At 37.8% G+C, this 10,876-nt stretch overlaps 1 non-coding gene across 1 annotated transcript; it reads left to right on the plus strand.

Moving 5' to 3' along the window:
- Positions 1-5,113: 5,113 nt before the first annotated feature.
- Positions 5,114-5,220, plus strand: LOC114009784 (U6 spliceosomal RNA). The gene has a single exon (XR_003551176.1). It is a non-coding gene; the product is annotated as a U6 spliceosomal RNA (small nuclear RNA).
- The last annotated feature ends 5,656 nt before the right edge of the window (positions 5,221-10,876 follow it).

Here is a 10,876-nt window from a genome sequence, read left to right on the forward strand (position 1 = left end):
CAAGTACCTCTACAACATTGGTAACCACTGAACCCTAGCTCTTTGATCAGTGTCTTTCACGTGATAGGTACTTAAAATATATTTGTTAAATTAAAGAATGAATCCTACAATTCATTGCATTGTTTTTCTGCCTCCACAAGATTGCATGTATTATTTCCTTTCTCTGGAAAGCCCTTTTTTTACTTTCAGTTGGAAATCAAATTTGTCTATCAAGCCCTAACTCAGGTATTTTTTCCTGTGATTCCCCTGCACTGTTCACCAGCCCCCTCCTATATGTTCTCTTTGTATGTGAGTAGGATGTACGACTATGCTCAGAAAGTTGAATTGTACTGTTTTCTTGCTTCTAGGACAATTCAAAACTTAAGGCTGGGCTGCCCTTCCTGTCATTACATCCCTGTTGTTTAGGGCAGCCTTCCTCTCCAGGTTGCCTGAAACTGTCTTACTTTGACTTATTTGTACTACCCATTTTTACTGCAAAACATGGCCCTGTTTAGAGGATTATATACGCTATCACTCAGTTCTTGTAGTTACTGTCAGTTGATGAAATTCCAAGCAGCTTCACAAATGACTCTTCAGCCCTGTTTGATCACAACTTGATTTTTTTTTTTTTTTTTTAGAGGTTTTTGCTTAAGGGTATGTGCGCTCACCAGAAAAACAGAGACAGCGAGAAATCGTCCACCCAGGGGGAATGGCCATGTAGAAATCCCTTCTTCTCCATTCTCGTCTTGGGATCTTGGTATGCATACACACGTGCCTGGTGTGAGTTTAAGCCACCAGGTCTGGGACTTGAACCGTGGTTGACTACCTGGGAGTCCAGCAACATAGCCATTATGCCAACTGCTGAATCCTATTGGGATTATGTTAATTATAGTAATATACTGTATTTATTTGACCTTTTCAAATTGAATTTTTTTGATCTCCATGTGGTCTCCCTGGTCTCAAAGAATCTCAGCTCAGCTTTAGTTCTTGCCTTCCTAGGCGCTGGCCCACATACTTCCTGTAGGTTCTGGCTTACCTCATCCATGTGTTTGGTTGGGAGCTGCTTGCCTTAACCCTGGTTCTGAAGAGCTTTTTACTCTTCTGGCTGCTTGGGAGCTGGGGCAAGCCCAATTTCATTTTGAAGGGAAAAGGAGGACTCAAATGATACCTCCTTAGGTTCTACCAGATACGGTGATGTTACTACCTTCTCTCCCAGAAACTAAGCATACTTTCTGGCACATAGTAGAGGCTCAAAATGCTTGTTAAATCAAATCTAGTACCTCAGAATGTGACTTTATTTGGGAGTCTTTAAAAATAATCAGGTTAGGGAACCAGCAGTTAGCGTAATGGCTATGTCGCTGGACTCCCACGTAGTCGACCACGGTTCGTGTCCCGGACCCGGTGGCTTAAAACTCACGCCGGGCGCGTGTGCGTGCGTGCCCAAAATCCCGAGAGGAGAATGGAGGAGAAGGGATTGCAGCGTGACCATCCCCCCTGGGGGGTGATTTCTCGCTTTCTGTCTCTATGTCTCTCTCTGTCTGTCTGGCGAGCGCACGCGCCCTACAGTGAAAATCTCTCCCCGCAAAAAAAATAAATAAATAATCAGGTTAAAGTGAAGTCATTAGTAGGGGTCTTCATCCAGCATAACTGGTGTCCTTAGGAGTAGGGAAGATTTGGACATGGGTACTCCAAGGAAATGCTGCCATCTGTAAGCCAGGCAAAGAGGGTTGGGGCAGATCTTTCTCTCACAGCCCTGCAGACATCATGATTTCAGATTTCTAACTTCAGAACCATGAAACAATAAATTGTTGTTGTATGAAACCACCCAGTCTGCAGTACTTTGTATGGCAACACTCACAAACTAGTACAAACTCTGATGTGGTTTCTCACGTATGAAATGGAGATAGTAACACTATCTACCTACCAGAGTGTGTGGGTGGGTCAAATGAGATAGTGTATGTAAAATGTTTAAGACAATGCTTAGCAAACTCAATAAAGGTTAGCTGTTAATATTGCTGTCATAACCACTGGAGGTTTCCTTGAATAGGTAATGCATTCCTTGCTAATCTGTTCTTAAGAGACCTTATTTATTAACTTTCTATTCATTGATAAGGTAAAAAATAATCTATGTTTCTCATTATTTTATTTCATTATTTACTCCTTTTAAAATTTCATTTATTTATTTATTAATTTTTGCTATAGGGCATGCGCACTCATCAGAGAAAGCGAGGAAGTGAGAAATCACCTCCCAGGGTGAATGGTCACACCACAATCCTTTCTTCTCCAGGCTTCTCTTGGAATTGCGTGAGCGTGGGCACTCATGCACACACATTAGGTGTGATTTTCAAGTTGCTGGGTTCGGGACTCAAACCACGCAGCACTCAAATGTGGGATCCAGCACCTTAACCTCCACACCACCTGCTGCTCTATTTATAATTTCTAAATTTTATTTTTTGTGTGTCAAAACTTAATTTTATAGCTTCATTTATATGTGGAACTCTCTCTAGGAGCCCTTAGGTAAGAGGCACATTTAATAATCCAAATATATCTGTTACTAAGTGATTTGCTCTTAATTGCTTTATACCTTAGTTATGCAAAATCTTCCAAATGAGTGGAAGATTTTGAAAAGTGGCCCCTCTTCATTACTCAAAATTATTTTATATGATGAAGAATTAGTTTAGATGTACATTAGAGATGCGATGTCAAGAATTCCTCTAATATTACTAATAATTTATGACAATAGAAGATGAGTGAAAATAAGGATGATACACTTTGGTAAAATGGAAATACAGAAGTTTGTTTTAGATATACAATCATGCAAAAGTTTTAAAGAAAATTGTTTCAGCATTCTGGAAATCTAAAATCAATATGGAAAAAAATTCCTAGCATCAAACTTGTACCTTACCATCAGGGTGGCATTAAGTACATGTAAAGTGTAATATAGTAATCTAAACATTCAATTTGGCACTTACTTATATATAAGGCATTTCTTTCAAGTGTCAATAGAAAGTATTGCTTTTAAGCTAAAATATCCTACTAGCATTATAGTGACTATAAACTTGCTTTTGCCAAGAGAAGTTTTATTGCATTTTGGTCATCAGATTTTGGAAGGAAGTTTCAGCGTGAGAAGCAGTGATTTTGAAGACTCCACAGTGGAATCAAAAGCATGGTTGTTGCCACACTACCACTTGCACATTTGAGGAAAGTAACACAAGCACTTTGTGTTTCAGTTTCCTTGTTCTGTCTGTCCTGTGTGCATCGGGATGGTTTTAAGTAATAATTGAGAAAATGTCTACAAAATTCATGAAATATTTTCTTTGGATGTTAGTTAATACAGTCTATAGGACATGCTCTCACTCTGTTTTCAATACTCACACCAACCCAGATTCTCTGATTACTGTTTTGTTAAGAGAATGAAAAAATGGAAATGAGCCAAAAGGTTTTAAAATTGTTATTATAAAGGGAACTAGATGGTGGCACAACAATAGAATATGAAATGTTATTAGGCTGACCAACATGGGAGGTTCCAGGTTCACATCCAGAGACTTCTCAGAGTACACTAAGCACACATGCACCTGTGATCTGGGACTGGCTAAGGCTGGGAGCCGATGGTGCTGTCAAGATCCTGTTGAGGTGCTATCTCTCTGTCTCTGTTTTCTCTCTTTATCTCTTACTTATGTAAGAAGTAAATAAAAATTTTAAAATAAATTTTTATTAACTGAAGCTATAAGTAGAAGTTGTTATTTTATGCAGCCTAACTGGCAATGGTTGGGTAGTTTTAGAGAAGAAACTTTTGTTTTCTCATATAATGGACTATTTTGTCACTACTGGAGATGGTATGGTATTGAACAGTTTGTTTATATGATATTTTATGCTGAAATAGAAGAGTAGAGTTTGTATTGATCTCTAAAGAGGAAACATATTTAAATCCATTAATGGGATTATTCTCACCAATGTGGTTATGTTCCAAACATTTTGAACTTCTCTTCTCTGTCTGAACACTGGTGGTTTAGAATAAGTAGTATTACAAGAGGAAGACTGTAGACTTACTCTGAAGATGAGGGATGGAGGCACAAAAACCCTCTTCATTTGTATGATGGATTGAAAATGAAACTTAACCTTCATTATGTCTTGCTTTTTTTAACTTGTTAAAAAGGATAGCTGTATTTACTTCTGTCAGCCCACAAATTAACTTGATAATGATTGGCACATGCTATGAAAATTCAAGGGCAATGCTATAGAATACTCAAGAATACAACTCTGGAGTCAGAACACGATGGTCCATTTTAAAGACTCAGCCACACTAGAGTCCATTTACAGTCCACATTCCAATATCCCATAAGAAAAGCGGGGACCATGTTTACTTTTAAGATCTTAAAACATTTTTGTGAATATGTATCCTAAAATGTATCTTATGGACTTTCAGAGACTGAAAACGTTCTTCCAAATAATTTAATATCCAGTTGTCTATGTGACAGTAATAGAGACAATAAAATGAATCTTCACTTCAAATAAATTTGCGATTTAAGCCCCTATCTTTTTTTTTTTTTGGAGAGTTGTTTTTTTTTTTTTTTGCTATAGGGTGTGTGCACGTGCCAGACAGAGAGAGAGAGAGACATAGAGACAGAAAGCGAGAAATCACCCCCCAGGGGGGATGGTCACGCCGCAATCCCTTCTCCTCCATTCTCCTCTCGGGATCTTGGGCATGCATGCACGTCCCGCATGAGTTTTAAGCCACCGGGTCGGGGACGCGAACCGGTCGACTACATGGGAGTCCAGCGACATAGCCATTATGCTAACTACTGGTTCCCAGCCCCTATCTCTCCATAAGCATGAGGACCAAAGCACCAACCAAGGTGTAATGAAATTATGGATTTAATTAACCTTTAGGTAGAATAAAGCTCTCCTTTCTCACCATTACTTTTGTCATTATATCATTCTACATGTATTTATTGTCAAAATTGCCTTGCAAAGGCACCAGAGAAATAGGTTGCTCGTGCAAAGCTGAGTTCAGTACATTAGTGGGACAACAGAAAACACTATTTCATAAGGTCTGAGTGAGCTTTCAAAGGGAATAAATACAAAGGGTACTTAACATTAGAGAACTGAGGTTGGTCAAAAATGATGTTAGGTTGTGCTCGCTTCGGCAGTACATATACTAAAATTGGAACGATACAGAGAAGATTAGCATGGCCCCTGCGCAAGGATGACACGCAAATTCGTGAAGCGTTCCATATTTTTCAGACATGTGGACCAATGGAAGAGAATAGAGACCCCAGAAATAACTCCCAAAGCTTATAGCCAACTGATCTTTGACAAAGGATATCAGTCAATCCATTGGGAAAAGGAAAACCTCTTTAGTAAATGGTGCTGGAAAAACTGGGTATCCACCTGCAGAAAGATGAAACTGAACCCCCATCTTTCACCATTAACAACAGTCAACTCAAAATGGATCAAAGATCTGAACCTAAGACCTCAGACAATAAAACTACTTGTGGAAAATGCTGGGGAAACTCTGGGAGACATTGCAACAGCAGCAGCAGCCGCGGCACCGGACGTGAGACCCGGTACGCAGCCGCGCCGCCTATCCGCCGGACCCCCTCCGGTGGCTCGGGGCTCATGCCCCGGCGTTCAGCTGCCTCTCCAGGGCCGGCGTGTGGCCTTTGGAACAGCAAGCTGAAGCGGAAAACAAGGTTTGAGAACTTGCAACTTGAGAAGATGATGGTTACCAGCCCTGCATTGCCTCAGGGAAGAACAGGAACTACTCTACCATTCTTGAGGAAGCCAGATACCGGAGAATTCCTCGGCCTATGGACAGTGAGAAGATGATGGTTACCAGCCCTACATTGCCTCAGGGAAGAACAGGAACTATTCTACCATTCTTGAGGAAGCCAGGTACCCGAGGATAGCTCACGCTCTAGAGCCCCACGGCACCATTCCAACAATGGCGGATCCGCACGAGACCCACCCTTGATCCAACATTAAATGGAATCTATGATCCCTATTGGTGAAAACTAAACTTGTGGCCCTTCTCCCTTTACTTACAGGTATCATATTTTCAATGGTTCCCCTGGAAGATGACTGTATATAGCAGAGATAGTGTAATGGGAGAGGGGGAAAGGGCAGAGGGTCAAAGATAGGATAAAAAACATATATGTATGTATACATGGTATGAAAGTAGAAATGGAATATTATTGACATAAAAACAGTGAAGGTACTTAATGAGAATAGGACAGTGTGGAATGGGGTAAGTGAAGAGAAGAGGATAGAGAAAGATAGCAAGTGAACAATAGAGAGACAGGACGTTAGTGAGAAACAGATAGGGCTTATTAACTGTTGTTGATGACATGTATAGTATTCTCAACTGGATTGGTCTGAGAAGTATTTCATGATGGGCAAAGTATTTTTACAAGCAAAACGAGAAATAGCAATTGACTGTTTTATAAAAATAATTAGAATAATAAAAATAATGATTGGGGAAAACAGAAAAGATATGGAATGTTGAAGTGGGGAGATTAATGTCTCTGTACTGACTGACATGCATGGCATTCCCTTTTGAAAAAACAATGTAATACACTGTAAAGTTATATGTAATCCAATGTAATATAAAGAAGATTATGATGATAATAAAAATTTTTAAAAAAATGATGTTAGGTTGAAAGTAGTAAGGACGATATTTGGTAGAGACAGACCAAGATTTATGAACTATGTGACTTTCTGAAATGTTTACTGGTCTTTAGAAACATACAGATATTGAAATATGAAATACTAACAAGGAGAATTGCTATTGATCCAGTTTTTTTCTTCTTTTGTAATATAATAGGTCTGAAAATCTGCTTTTATTATAATTTGAGCTTAGACTCTTGGTGCTTCTCATTATGTTTAATACAGTTTTTTTTTTTTGCAAGTCATAGTATATTTTATAAGTTGTATTCCTGATTATGTTTCTCAGTCCCTGTTTCATCCCGCTAATGGTTAATCTTCAGCCTAAATTTGTAAGACAGACCATTATATTTGAGAGATGAAATCAGTCAATATCTTCACAGAACTTTAATGGTCTGCGGTTGTGTGTCAAGTATTCTAACACAGCTGCCTTTGTTTACTCAAGTGTTTGAGCTTCTGGTTCCTATTTTGGATGATCATATTTTAAAAATATCCAACTTGGTGGCAATCATAAAGTAGCAGCATTTAAAAGTCTAGATGTCAAACACCTGGCGACTAAAAGCATTTCAGTGCCCAGAGCTCAGGAAAGCTTGTATGTGCCCAGCATGCTCATGGAGGTCCCAGGATATAACTTCAGGACCTTTCCCATGTGGATCCAGTTGCTTCGCCATGGTGCCACCACATGGCCCTCTTGGTAGATTTGGCATAAAAGAGTGTTGGAAATTAAAATTGTACATGGAATTAGTGGGACATTATGAAGAAAGCACTATACCTTCCAAATCAGCTTAAATTTTGTTGTGTAGATATCAGAGTTAATTTTTTTAATTCTATAATAACACATTAAACTTTTATTTTTTTGCTTTTTTGTAATATTCTAAAAGGAGACTAACTGAATGAAGCTTGCAATAGAGGAAAGTAACATTTAAGAGAATTTCAAGTTAAGGAATTCATAAATAACTCTGAAGACAACTCTGAGATGAATTAGATGGTTTTAATAGTGAGCAATCCTAAGTCAGTCTTAAGTTTCTGTCTTAAGAAACATAGTTGCCAGTGGTATTATTTGTTGAATAAGTTACTCATGGAGATGGATAGAGTTGAAGTTGGCCCAAGATTGTTTTTAGACTTAGAGGTTTGGAGATGTTTGTGAACATTAAATTGAAGGTGTGTAAGGCAAGATAGAAAAGTGTGAGTCTTTAGTGAAAGTTGTGGCCTAGAGAAACTAATCATTCATTTGTAAGTATTAGCTGAACAGGAAAAAGAATGCAAATTCCTCGAAGTGTACACTTCGAGTACACTATGTGTATATATGTTTGTACGTATGAGCTCAAGAATGCAATGGTGTGTGCACATGTATATTTATGACCATATATGAGGAAATTTTAAAGTATTGGTTACGAAATTAAATCTGAGGCCTAAATACCACCAAATCAAGCAAAACTGTGCCATAATGAGAAATGTATTTGGTTTGTATCTGTCACAGAACTCCTAAAACCCTTGGAATTTCTTAATTGATGAGTTATCTTTTGCTATTCATGAGTCCCCTTTGATAACACCCAAACTTAAGGAAATGAGGTGACTAATGGTGTTACTTTAGGGTGGGGCTAGTCACTGGAAAGATCAAATGGCTAAAACTCTCCTCCTTACCCACCCACTGTGGAAAGTGTGTCTGTGTGCGTGTGTGTGTGTGTATGTGTGTGTGTGTGTGTGTGTGAGAGAGAGAGAGACAGAACGCATGAGCACTGGCAGTGTAGCACCATAGAAATTTTTGAACAACAATAGTTGATAAGCTTTCAAGTTACTGAATGTATGAAGGTTCTGGCAGGATGGTACATCAAGACAGAGCATGGAAGTTCTCCACTCCTTCTCACATGCCTTGCCTTATGCATCTCTTCATCTGCCTGCTCTTCTGTATTCTTTGCAATATCCTCTATAATAAATGGGTGTATATTAAGTCTTTCCCTGAGGTTTAAAGTCATCTAACAAATTAATCAAACCCAGAAGTCTAGGTGACAATTTACTAATTGTGATTGGCATCTGCAGTAGTGACATGTTGTGGGATTGAGCCCTCAACTGTGGGACCTGATACTATCTCCTAGTAGAGAGCATTGGACTGAATTAAATTATAGTATAGCCCTTTTTGGTATCTACTGGAGAATTGGTTGGTGTGAGAGATAAAACCCTTCACCATCTGGTCACAAAAATATTCTAAGTTTGAGTGAAAATATAGTAGACACAAAAACAAAAACCAAAACATACACAAAATACTGAATCTACATTAATCAAAATTGATAAAGGAAGTCCATTTTCATTTGATCATGAACTTTCATTTATGAAATTTTTCAGTTTAATGCTCTGCTTTTTAAACTTAGGATTATTTCAACAGGGTTGGTGTTTTTCCAGTTCGCATTATATCTCTGTGAAGATTTTTATTCCTATTTGTTTGTGAGAAGTGAGTCATGAGCTTCATCAAAAAAACAAACAAACAAACAGAAACAAAAACAGACAAGCATTTAGTTTAAAAGGAGGGCCACTGTTCAGAGCTAAAGACCAGTGCCCTCATTTTAATGGGGTAGATCTTAATTATATCCAGTTTCAGAAGGTTGTAAATTTTTTGGTTGATACTATAACTTGGTTATATCAAATGATTCATAAGCTAGAATTGTTAAACATGTATTATAAATTTTTATTATAGTAATATTCAGAATGCATTTTTAGACCTTAGGATGAACTAAATGAAAGTATTTATGTAACATTTTTATTAATAATAAACTAAGATAGAAGAGAAACAAGGAATTAGCAAGTCTAACATTGAACAATTAATGAATAGTATTTCAACTAAAAACTGTTACCTAGTGCTAAGGTTTGAATGTCTTTGTTCCCTCCGAAACTCATATTGAAACTTAATCCTTAATGCAACAGTACTAGAAGGTGTAGCCTAGTGGAAGGTGAGTGCTGAGTGAAATAAATAAGCAAGATAGATCATGAGGGTTCCAGACTCATTAATGAAATAACACTGCTATAAAAAGAGCTTTGTGGGAATGAGTTTTTCCCCTTTCACTCTTATATCACATGAGCGTGCAATAAGAATGCCCACACTAAATTCTGGCACCTTAATATTGGACTTTGCAGCCTCAAACACTGTGAGAGCGAATTGACCATTCTTCACCTAAGTGATTTCACACGTTCTCACAGATGTTAGATGAGCTGATCTACACCATGAGCTACACACATCTGTGCCTTGTTGTACGGCCTTCCAGCTGTATGCACAATGCTTCAAGACAGTGAAACATCACAACAGGTTTGGTTTCAAGATGATGCACACATCCTGAAAGTGAGTTGCTGATTATGTCTATGACTCTAGCAAAAATATTATATTATCATTCAAAAATAGCACTGCTTTGTTAAAGCCTGCAATATTACTAAAATATTTTCCATTACCATCTTCCTACAGGGCAGAAATAAATAGACAAGGAAAATAAGTTCTCTTAGGAATTCTCTTTTCTCATTTCCATGGAAAATTTGCACTGTTCTTATGAAATGTATTTGCTTTCTGTTCAGGCTAGAGTTTCTTACCCCAATTTACAGACATCTATTCAGCTGACTTCATGCTTAACTGCATCTCCTAGGGCCATGGTTATTTACATACCCTCTGCCTACACAGGACCATACAGGTCAAATTGTACTTGTTGACAAAAATAAAATAACACAATTCTATGCGTCCACCATACCAGTTCTGAGCTCACTTTCATTGTACATCTGTACCATGTTTGTCCATCTGGATAAGACAAAGCACTCTAGAAATTCACCTATGAGACCAGACTATGTCGTCATTGTCTAGATGAGAACTCGCGTATTTGCTTTCACACAGCAAAATCAGGTACATCCTAGCTATCTCTTGCTACCATCCTTAAATGCCTGATTCATTGTCTACATATAACGGTTGTTTGAAACACATCAGGGAATGGCTGCTTAAAAGAAAAACAAAACCACCAATTGATATTTTGAGACTGAAATATTATACTAAATTCATATTCTTCCTATTTTTTTCTCTTAAACTGATTTGTTGTTTAGCCTATTAATGCCTTTAATTCTTTGTTACCCTTTGTGTGTGTGTATGTGTGTGTGTCTGTGTGTGTGTGTATATATATAATTATATATATAATTCTAAATAGCAATGTCTTAAACATATTTGCATAATTTCTTAAAGTTCATTTACTATTTTATTTGATACTAA

This window comes from Tupaia chinensis, unplaced genomic scaffold, assembly GCF_000334495.1.
Source record: "Tupaia chinensis unplaced genomic scaffold, TupChi_1.0 Scaffold000622_1, whole genome shotgun sequence".
In the NCBI taxonomy this organism is placed as follows: Eukaryota; Metazoa; Chordata; class Mammalia; order Scandentia; family Tupaiidae; genus Tupaia; species Tupaia belangeri.